The 12,263-nt window shown below is 41.6% G+C and overlaps 1 protein-coding gene across 10 annotated transcripts in view; it reads right to left on the bottom strand.

The window, feature by feature from the left end:
* Positions 1-12,263, bottom strand: part of MTUS1 (microtubule associated scaffold protein 1) — a 190,561-nt gene that overhangs the window by 13,118 nt on the left and 165,180 nt on the right. The window lies entirely within an intron of this gene.

Below are 12,263 nucleotides of genomic sequence, written 5' to 3'. Positions count from 1 at the left end.
CATCATCAAAAAAATCTGCAGACAGTAAATGCTAGAGAGGGTGTGGAGAAAAGGGAACCTCCTACACTGTTGGTGAGAATGTAAAATGGCACAACCACCACACAGAACAATATGGACATTTCTTAAAAAAGAAAACAAAGAAACCCTAAAAATATCACTACCATATGACCCAGAATATACCCAGGGAAAACCATAATTCAAAAAGATGCATGCACCCCAGTGTTCACTGAAGCACTATTTATAGTCTCCAACACACAGAAGCAGCCCAAGTATCCCCTGACAGAGGAGGGGATAAGGAAGCTGTGGTGCATATACACAGTGGAATATTACTCAGCAGCTAAAAAGAACAAAACCATTTGCAGCAACATGGATGGACCCAGACCTTGTCATACTGAGTGAAGTCAGACACAGAAAGGTAAATATCATGTAATATCACTTATATGTGGAATCTAAAAAAAAAAAACCAACAGGAGGGGTACAAATATTTACAAACTAGAAGCAGAGTCATAGATACAGAAAACAAATTTTTGGTTACTTGGAGGAGAGGAGATACATTTGGAGATTGGGATTAACATATATACACTACTATATATAAAATAGGTAACTGGTGAGAACCTGCTGTTTAGCACGGGAACTCTACTCAATACAGTGACTTGTATGGGCAATGAATCTAAAAAAAGCATGGATATTTGTATAACTGATACACTTTGCTTTACAGCAGAAACTAACACAACATTATAAGTCAACTCCAATAAAAAGTTAAAAAAATCATTTCTCGGGAAGTTTGGACTTTTCCATCCTTCCTTTACCTACTAGATACGGGGAAAGGTGTACTACCGTACCACTACCGTACCCATAAGAAGTACTCCACATCCCAGAGTGCCCACAGACTCATACAAAACGGGTACTGATAAGTCTGTTATAAAGTAACCCTTACCTCTATTTTGGTAAGGAATATGCATTTCTGGAGTGGTGGAAGGAAAAAGATTATTTCACAGAGAAAAGGAGGTTTACATCAATGATTATTCTATCTAAGTAAAGGGAAATTGGCTGGCTCCTGGGATGAATTTTGAACAATCATATAGACTTGTTTTCTTGGGAATATGCCACATGGCAGTAGAAATTCCAGCCCTTGAACCACATAAGTATTCCTCCAGAAGTAAAATAAGTCATACTGAAATAATGACAAGCATGTGTGTGTTCTCAGTCCCGTCTGACCCTTTGCGACCCCATGGTCTGTAGCTCACCAGGTTCCTCTGTCCATGGGATTCTCCAGGCAAGAATAGTGGAGTGGGTTGTCACTTCCTCCTCCTGGGAATCTTCCCGACTCAGAGATCGAACCCATGTCTCTTGCATCTCCTGCATTGGCAGGTGGGTTCTTTACCACTGGGCCACTAGGGAACCTTTCAATGACAGGCATACTGTCTGCTAAAGAGAACCCTTAAAATTCAAGTAAGCCCACAAATATTTACTGAAGGGGAAAGGAAACAGGACTAGCAAAAACAAAGTGAGAACTACTAACTGATATTAAGGTTGAAAACGGTATTCCACATGAGCAATGATGAGAGGCTGCACAGTGCCCCTTGGGAGCTAGAACATTCACGAGGCAGAAAAGTTGGAGAGAAGAGTCAAAAAGGTAGATGGAGATCAGACTATATAGACTGTTGACATCACTCACTGACAATCACGCCTTGGGACTAAATGTGGGAAGTGGTTTTTTTCTTTAAAAGAATTTACTAAAAGATAATGGTCATGCTGATTACTACAGAACACCCTCCTCACATCACTAATTAAAAAAGGACAAAGAAGTGATTCAGGGAGACAAATGTCAGCCAAAGAACTAAAAGCTGAGTTGGCCGAAAAACTCATTTGGGTTTTTGGTAAGATTTTATGGAAAAACCAACACAAACTTTTTGGCCAATCCAATATTCATTTCTGCTGCCTTTCCAAAATCATACAAATCAAATTATAGGGCCACAAGCCTCCTTGTGTGAATTCCAGGTTCTTCACATGTAAGTAGGAGATGGAAAATTATACTGCAAGCTGTCAACAAAGGCATCAAGAATAGCTTTTCTAGTCAGAGAACTCTTGACTTCATACAACCTTTTGACTTAATTCCCTTGCGATTTCACATATCAGCAAAATACAAAAGAAAACAAAACAAAAATTCTGGCTCATCTGAATGCTTGTATCTGAGATAAAATGTCTATGTGGACCAAAAACTAGAAGAGCTTCTGTGGGGAAGTTAACAGTAACACCTGCTGGATTTCAACACATCTGCTTGTCATCAAATGACTGTCAGTCTGAATGATTAACTTGAAAATAAAATAGATGGGAATCTTCTCACATTGGTGGCTGAACAGGGTGTTCCCTCTTTAAAAAAAAAAAGCTTAAATAGTGTTTAACTTTGTTGGCCTCTGTGGGTGAGGTGAAAGAGGCCAGGAGGGAAGGAAGGGGAAAGTGGAAGAAAGCCCCCGGGGGAGCGGGGTTGCAGGGCAGGCCTGGCCCCAGGTGGTGACGTCAGCCTGCAGCTGTGGGGAGCAGCTGGTCCATAAAGCCATGTCTCACACGAAGGGCTCCGCATTGAGTGAACTGGCCGGGGCTCCTGGGGAAGCATTTACTTGGCATAAAGACTCATGGAATACTTCTTTTCTGAAGGACACGCATGTCAACACTGCATCAAGGGTTCTCAGGACCCCTCTAGCACCCCACACTCGTCGGGGGAGTGGGGGTCTCCAGCTTCCATCCTGTACGTCTCCTTGGACTTCCTACAGGTTAGGAGCGATTCCTAGGCCACCTGGGCTCTTATTTCTATTCTCCGTCTGTCCCTTCCCTGCTCATTCTCCAGGATTCCTTTCACGGTAAGTCAATCAATTACCCAACACAGCCAAACCAAACATAAAGCTCTCAGAACCTGGACTAAGCAAGGAGTTTTTGCACAGGTTTAGGCGACACTGTTTTCATGAAGTTACTGCACGGACAGAAAATCCACGCACTACAAAGTGGTCCTTCTGTCCTTCCCTGGTGGCTCAGATGGTAAAGAATCTGCCTGCAATGCAGGAAACCCGGGTGTGATCCCTGGGTCTGGAAGATCCCATGGAGAAGGGAACAGCAACCCACTGCAGTATTCTTGTCTAGAGAATTCCATGGACACAGGAGCCTGGTGGGCTATAGTCCATGGGGTCACAAAGAGTCGGACACAGCTGAGTGACTAACACTTTGTCCTCGCGGTTATAATCATTCTATTAGGTGAGTTTTAAAAGCATGTGTATGATGAAGGGCACCAACGAGACCACTGCCTGTAGAGAAATCCTGCACATGCTGGTAAAATGAGAAAGCCCCTGCAGCAATCTACTCCTTAAAATGAGAAACAAATTCCTCAGCATCAAGAAACAAAGAAAGAAACTAACTCATTGACAAGATGGGCCCTAGAGCATGTCGCCACATTACAAGCTGGAAGTTGACATTTTCAACCTGAGATGAAGCAGGCCAGAGAAGAACCCAAGGCCAATGACAGGACAGGAAAAACAGAGAGACACTTCCCTGACAGTTTAACACGTGGAAAACTGGGCAAGGGAAAAATATTTCAGAAATGGTGAAAAGCTTGAAATCTCTCCTTTTCAATTATCTGGATGCCATCTAGAAAAGGCACAATGCCAGAAATACCTTTGACAACAGAGCTGGTTTCCTCATGGTCCTTCAGCTGTTTACCCCAAGGGGTGAAGTCCAGCTGTTACCTAATTGGTCCTGGAGGCCTTATCTAAGAGGAAGAGGTCAGGCTTGTATTATTTCCATCTCATGGAGGCCAGTTGCCCTTTGGTGACTGATGAATGTACTGTTTACAGAGAAAAACATTACACAACCATGGCCCTAAATTGTTAGTATTCTTTCGAAATGATACAGAGGTTTTCTTAGTTTTTGTATCTGAACAGAAGGCTTCATCTTGCGACAACTGGAAATATTTTAAATCTCAGGAACACAAATAAGATGTCTTAATAGATGAGAGTAAAATACTTATCTCAGCCATACTGCTTAGCTCCTGTGTGATTTGCACAAAACAAACCTTCTAAGCCTGAATTTCCTTATTTTTAAGATGGAGATAATATTCGTGTGTTCCTTGCACAATTAAATAAAATATATGTGGGAGCGCCTGGCCGGATGCCTAACTAGAGTAGGCATACAACAAATGTTACTATTACTAGCACTGCAAAAGTCCACCAATTCAAGTGGGTTTGAAGAGTCCTCAAAGACAGACACTCTGGTGGGGGCGGGGAGGGGGGGGTGGGGGGGCTTTGACAGAATGTGATAAAGTAGCCCTGCTTGTCTAGTATTGAAAGAAGATAGATAGAAACACACACCCCCACACCTCCACAGATAGGGTGCACACCCACTTCAGAAGTTCACTTTCTTATATGACTGTTCTTGACATTATATGCCATAGAATTTCCCCAACTTTTGGGTAATTTTATCTAAATTGGGTATAAAATATGAAAGAGAAAAACGGAAAAGAAAACTGAGGCGGAGGTAGGGTCACTCAGAAGATCGCACAGTTTCATGATGCCCTGTAGATACCGTGACAGAAAGAACAGGAAAGCGAGATGACATCACCCCCTGGCCGTGTGCCCACACCTTCTCTAGATGCTTTCCAGCAGGACTGCTGTGGCTGCTGCCCCTTCCCTGAGCCAAGTTCCCCTCTCTGCCCCACCCAGCAGGGACAGGAGATGCTTGATCCAGCCTTTCCTGCCTCCTCCGGGTCTCTCTCTGGCCACCTCACCTGCTTTTATTTCTGGCACCGTCTACTCCTTTCTTGAACAGCACACATTTCTCAGGACAGATGTGTTTTTTTAAAAAAAAACAAAACAAAACTGATAACTGTGGAATAATTTTAGATTGATACAAAATGTACAAACAGTACCAAGAGTTCTTGTATACCCCTCACCTCACTTTCCCAGATGTTATCATCTTATTAAATACGGGACATTCATCAAATATAAGGTTTTAACATCGGAGCAATTACTGTTAACTCTGCTACAGACTTTATTCTGATTTCACCAGTTTTTCCACTAATGCCCCTGTTTCTAAGAATGAACATTTGTAGAATAATTTTAGATGTTCAGAGAACCTGCAGGGATAGAATAGTTCCCAGAGACCTCTCTCCTTGTTTCCCCTAATGCTGATGTCATATATTATGACAGGACATTGGTCAAAACTAACCTGGTGGCTCAGATGGTAAAGAATCTGCCTGCAATGCAGGAGACCCAGTTTCCACCCCTGGATTGGGAAGATCCCCGGGAGAAGGAAAGGGCAACCCACTCCAGTATTCTTGCCTGGAGAATTCCAAGGACAGAGGAGCCTCGCAGGCTACAGTCCAAAGAGTCACACACAACTGAGTGACTAACACAAGAAACCAACCCCGGCACACAATTATTAACTAAACTCCAAGCTGCGTCCTTTTCTTTCTGTTCCAGGCTCCAACCCCAGATAGCACACTGCATTTACCCATCCCATCTCCATCTTCTCCAGTCTGTGAATGTGTCTTCCCCTGCCTTTCATCATCTTGACAAGTTTGAAGAGTCAGGCATTTTACAGAATGTCCCTCAGTTTGGGCTTGTCTGACATTGTTTACTACATATTCCTCTGACCCAGAAATTGCAGTAATAAGAATTTATTTTACTGATATACTCCCACACCTACGAAATGAGGGACATACGAGGCTCTTTACTACAGCATATTTTTAAATAAGAGCAAAACATTACAAATAACCGAATGACCACCATGAAGAAATTGGTTGAATTAATTATTCCATTATAATATAATGGACTAATGCTCAAAAAATAAAATAATTTCACAGCTGTTTAAAAAAGGACTGAGGAAGTTCGTTGTGTACTGATCTTTAAGAAATGCAAAGCAGAAAACAAGGTGTAGAACAGAATGTATAATACGCTACCACTTGGGTATAAAAAGAAGAGAAATGTTTATCTTAACCTACTTCCCTGTACCCCCGTCCCAGCACCATCAATGGGGGCATGGCCTTCTGTCATAGTAGCACAATTATTTCATTGCATCATTCTTTGAAGGGAAATCTGCTCATGATACCCTTCTAGGACATGTGACAATGATGGTAACTCTCTTAAACTAGGGTTTAATCTGCTTAAAATTGGAGATTACCAAGTAGCCCTTTTTAAAAAGTAATATGCTACTTAGTGGAGAGGCTGGTGTCCACAGAACTACAGAAGGGCAGGGACCTACCCCATCAACAACTGGCATGTCCAGTTTTCTGCAGATTGGTTCCCTGACTTGCCAGGTAGTACTAAATACCCCCTGCTGTGCTAACCTTAGAGTGTGGTGAGGACAGAGTGAAAGTGTTCTATTGTGTAGAGTGAGTCTTCACAGACTATCTGCAGAAAGATCATCTACACATGAAAGCCCCAGGTTTTGCTCCCCAGAGGCACTGCTTTTTCTTTTTTTCTTTTTCTTTTTTTTTTTTTTTTGAGGCACTGCTTTTTCACAAGACCAAGAAATCTGGCAGCTCTGTGGGAGAGACAAAGGTCTGTCTCTAAATTTCAAAATTAGCTAACAAAGAGCTTTCAGATTGCTCTTGGAATGATAGGAATTGACAAGAACTGATTTCAAAAGGCTTCCACGAATCACAACTTACTAGGAATTTCTTTTCACAAACCGCCTGCACCATCAAATCCATTCTCCCATACATAATACCACCTTCCCTTTAAAACTCAGTTTATCCTTTACCAAGCGCTTTCACACTTATTTCAGGTAATATAATCATGTCTTGAGTTAATAACACAGGCATCATCTGAAATCTCACTCTACTAGACGAGAGAGGGAACGGACATGGCAAGACTGGGTCTAGAACTCAACCCATTCAGCCCTTTTCAATGCAGGTCCTGCAGCACAGAACACGGAACCTGATCGCAGTGGCTATTTTCTCAACTTGAAATGCATTAAAAGAGAAGTTCATTCATTCATACACTGGACACCTCAGAGGAAAAGGGCTTAATTATCTAGTGGAAGCAAGAGGGTCTGCAAGGTAGGGTAGGTAAAAAAAAACCCAAAAACCAATATTCCCCCCCCCCCCCGCCCCGCACTGATTAGTCCTGATGAAATCTGATTTGCATGCAGGATGAAGGTCTGGCCCAGTCAATAGATCTTAGTAGAGAGGGGTGCCAGCTGGGCCTCCATGGAGCCTGGGGCTCTCCCTGCCAATAAAACGTTTGAAAAGGCTCTGCTGTTTTTCAACTGTCTCACTGGCCAACAACATGCTGCAAAACAGATGCTCTCATCATCACACTAGCAAACATTCCATGGACCAATCAAAACATTTTAGGCTTGAAAAGTGGATCTGAGTCAAAAGTCTGGCTGACTATAACCAGCATAAATGTTCCAAGCTTCAGGCCCGAGGCAAGTGAGTTAAGCCTTTAAGGAAATCACACTTCAATCAAAAGAATAAAGGTTCTTTTATTCTAATAAAATAATAAATTAATACAAGTGTTAATAAAAAGGTGCTGCTCTGCTGCTAAGTCGCTTCAGTCGTGTCCGACTCTGCGACCCCATAGACGGCAGCCCATCAGGCTCTCCCATTCCTGGGATTCTCTAGGTGAGTCCGATACTATTCTGCCTGTCCTCCCTGATGATTTATTTTCAGGGGTCAAAGTTCAAGGGGGCAGGTCAAAGTTACTGATCTGCAAATTATTTGAAAGCCTAAATATGAGAATGAACTCAGTTCAGTTGGAGCTCTCTGGTATTATTCTCTTACTGTGCTCTCTTAAGTCTTACACATATATTATATATGTGTAAATATTTAATATGTAATATTTAATATTACATATTAAATAAACAACATCCTGGAAGCTAGTGCGCTGTCTGAGTGTAGTCCAGGGAGCACTTGCATCAAGTCACCGGGATGATCATCACAAATGGACACCTCCATCCCAAGCCACCCAAGTCAGAAATGGAAATCTGCTTTTCAACCTGGCCTATTTTATTACACAGTGAAGTCTGAGAACCACTTTTCCAGACAAATGATTTAAATCAGGAAAAACCGGACATATCAGAACTAAACAAGGACAAGTGAGGAAAAAGACCAGGACAAGGAGGAAGACTTAAGAGGCTTTCAGAACAGACATGCTTGGTAAATATTCTGCATTGTTACAGGTGAAAGAACATAACCTTTCATTTACTGAGACAGCCAGCCAAGTCTAAGCTCAGGACAAACAGACATGGATAAAAAAAGAGCAAGCCACGTATGAGACAGAATCCACTACATCTTCAACCAACTCAGGGAGATAAAGATTTCAGTTTTGGATTACTCATTATTAGAGAAATGCAAATCAAAACTACAATGAGGAATTACCTCCCATCTGTCAGAATGGCCCCCATCAAACAAATCCACAAACAAATTCTGGAGAAGGTGTGGAGAAAAGGGAACCCTCGTGCACTGTTGGTAGGAATGAAAATTGATATAGCCATTATGGAAGACAGTATGGAGATTCCTTAAAAAACAAGGAATAAAACCACCATCTGATGCAACAATCCCATTACTGGGCATAAACCCCCAGGAAACCAAATTTGAAAAAGACACATGCACCCCAATGCTCACTGCAGCACTATATACAATAGCTAGGACATGGAAGCAACCTAGATGCCTACTGACAGATGACTGGATAAAGGAGCTGTGGTACATATACACAGTGGAGTTAAGACTCGGCCATAAAAAGGAATGAATCTGAGTCAACGCTAATGAGATAGATGAACCTAGAGCCTATTATATGGAGTGAAGTAAGTCAGAAACAGAAAAACAAATATTGTATATTAATGCATATATACAGAATCTAGAAAGATGGTAGTGATGAACCTCTTTGCAGGGCAGCAGTGGAGACACAGACATAGGGAACAGACTTATGGACACAGGGAGGCGGGTAGGAAGGAGAGGGTGGGACGAATGGAGAGTAGCAGGGAACCATATACTAACATATGTAAAACAGAGTGCCAGTGGGAATTTGCAGTATGACCAGGGAACTCAAACTGGGGCCCTGTAACAATCTAAACGATGGGGTGGGAGGTGGGAGGGAGGCTCACGAGGGACGAGCCATATGTATACTCATGGCTGATCCATATTGATGTACGGCAGAAACCAACACAATACGGTAATTATCCTTCAATTAAATAAATTTTTAAAAAGGAACTGTTTTGGCATACAGTTGGTTTTCACTATATATATAATAGATTTTTCATTAAAGCCCACTTCAAAAATGACTTCTGGAATTCTGCAACTCTAAAGTGACTTAAAGTGGAGAAGACTCTTGAGATTCCCTTGGACTGCAAGGAGATCCAACCAGTCCGTTCTAAAGGAGATCAGTCCTGGGTGTTCATTGGAAGGACTGATGCTGAAGCTGAAACTCCAATATTTTCGCCACCTGATGCAAAGAGCTGACTCATTTGAAAAGACCCTGATGCTGGGAAAGATTGAGGGCAGGAGGAGAAGGGGACGACAGAGGATGAAATGGTTGGATGGCATCACCGACTCAGTGGACATGAGTTTGGGTAGACTCCAGGAGCTGGTGATGGACAGGGAGGCCTGGCGTGCTGCAGTTCATGGGGTCCCAAAGAGTTGGACACGACTGAGTGACTGAACTGAACTGAACTGAAACTGACTTAACTGTCAAAGAGTTTTAAAATTATTCTAAATATACAAACTTGCTAAACCACAACTGTACACAAAACTGTGTCAGTGAAGAGCTGACTCACTAGAAAAGACCCTGATGCTGGGAAAGATTGAAGGTGGGAGAAGAAGGGGATGACAGAGGATGAGATGGCTGGATGGCATCACCCACTCAATGGACATGAGTTTGAGCAAGCTCTGGGAGTTGGTGATGGACAGGGAAGCATGGCATGCTACAGTCCATAGGGTCACAAAGAGTCGGACACGACTGAGTGACTGAACTGAACTGTACACAAAACTAGTGAAAGAATTAACACATTCCATAAAGGTGTGAGGGATACTCAAGTTCACAGACATAGTCAAGCGTTGATTAGACAATGTGTACAGTGCTTTAGGCAGAGCCAAGTCACTTTTCCCTAGTATATAACAAGATTTTTTCATCTAATAATACTTCTTGAACTCTTGACTTCCATAAAAAGATTCCAAAAGTAATTATCAATGCAAACTGGTGGTTTATAGCCAATAATTTCCCAATCTTTCAAATATTTGGTTGCAATATATTTTTTGCAAAAATATTGCAAATAATTTTCAAATATTTTTTGTGATCAACAGGTGTTTGGTGGTCTAATCCTCCTGAGTTTTATCCAGGGGCTTTGCTTTTTATACTGACCTTAAGAAAGTTACATAACTGTTAAACCTCAATTTCTTCTTTCTCCCTTTTTTTCTTTCTATAAAATGCAAACCAGTAGATTTAGAGATGAACACTGACATTAGGAAAGAGCAGGCACTCAATAAATGTTGCCAAACCTATCATTTTTACACACAGAAGGCAAAGTCAACTAGTCTTTTATGCCATTGTTATGAGAACCCAGGAATCTCTGTGGATTAAGGGTTAAAATCTCATTTGAATCATGACATAAAAATAATCAGGACAAGATGTGAGTTAGCTATTATTTCTGATGGCTAAAGAATAATTGTGAAATACAAACTAACCCTTATTAATTTAGATTAAAAATGTGATTCCATTCATTAAGGTTAATAAAACAATAGGAACCGCAGAGGATCATAATTATGGCTCCCCATTACACCAACATGACCCTGGAAAGAATCAGAATGACACATTTATTCCCTAGCTCAGAGGCCAAATGTTTGCTGTGGATTATGTAGACCATTAAATTGAACTGTAATTTATTTCAAGGGCTGACATTTTCAAAATGACCTGATTAACTGAGATTGTCAGGCATAATGTAAAATGTTTCCAAGAGAATTACAGCTCATCTTACATTATTACTTATTTTTAACAGTTCATAGGAAGATATCTGTATACAGAAACCATTAAGTATTAGCATATTATAAGGATAAAACCCACTTTCCTTAGCTCCCATCCTCAGCAATGAAGTCATTCATTCATTCTCTGAGTCAATGTACTAAACATCAGAAGTACTACGTGCCAGGCACAAGGTACTAGCTGGTAGAGCTACACAGATGAAGGACGTACTGGCCTTGCCCTTGAGGTGCTCACCGCTCCAGACTATGTGGTCTACAAATAAATACTTTTAAAGAGGTACCTTGAAGAGTATAGTCAGTCATCAGTTCAGTCGCTCAGTTGTGTCCAACTCTTTGTGACCCACTCGACTGTAGCATGCCAGGCCTCCCTGTCCATCACCAACTTCCAGAGTTCACTCAAATTCATGTCCATCAAGTCGGTGATGCCATCCAACCATCTCATCCTCTGTTGTCCCCTTCTCCTCCTGCCTTCAATCTTTCCCAGCATCAAGGTCTTTTCAAACGAGTCAGCTCTTCACATCAGGTGGCCAAAGTATTGGAGTTTCAGCTTCAACATCAGTCCTTCCAATGAACACCCAGGACTGATCTCCTTTAGGATGGACTGGTTGGATCTCCTTGCAGTCCAAGGGACTCTCAAGAGTTTTTTCCAACACCACAGTTCAAAAGCATCAATTGTAGGTGCTCAGTTTTCTTCACAGTCCAACTCTCACATCCATACATAACTACTGGAAAAACCATAGCCATGACTAGACATTATTAGTCATTACTTTGTTGACAAAGTAATGTCTCTGCTTTTTAATATGTTGTCTAGGTTGGTTATAACTTTTCTTCCAAGGAGTAAGCATATTTTAATTTCATGGCTGCAGTCACCATCTGCAGTGATTTTGGAGCCCCAAAAAATAAAGTCTGACACTGTTTCCACTGTTTCTCCATCTATTTGCCATGAAGTGATGGGACCGGATGCCATGATCTTTGTTTTGTGAATGTTGAGCTTTAAGCCAACTTTTTCATTGTGCTCTTTCACTTACACTAAGAGGTTCTTTAGTTCTTTTTCACTTTCTGCCGTAAGGCTAGTGTCATACGCATATTTGAAGTTATTCATATTTCTTCTGGCAATCTTGATTCCAGCTTGTGTTTCTTCCAGCCCAGCATTTCTCATGATATACTCTGCATATAAGTTAAATAAGCACGGTGACAATATACAGCCTTGATGTACTCCTTTTCCTATCTGGAACCACTCTGTTGTTCCATGTCCAGTTCTAACTGTTGCTTTCTGACCTGCATACAGGTTTTTCAA

This window comes from Ovis canadensis, chromosome 26 (assembly GCF_042477335.2).
Source record: "Ovis canadensis isolate MfBH-ARS-UI-01 breed Bighorn chromosome 26, ARS-UI_OviCan_v2, whole genome shotgun sequence".
Classification (NCBI taxonomy): Eukaryota; Metazoa; Chordata; class Mammalia; order Artiodactyla; family Bovidae; genus Ovis; species Ovis canadensis.
The sequence above is the reverse complement of the archived record's forward strand: the minus strand, read 5'-3'. Positions and strand labels throughout refer to the sequence as shown.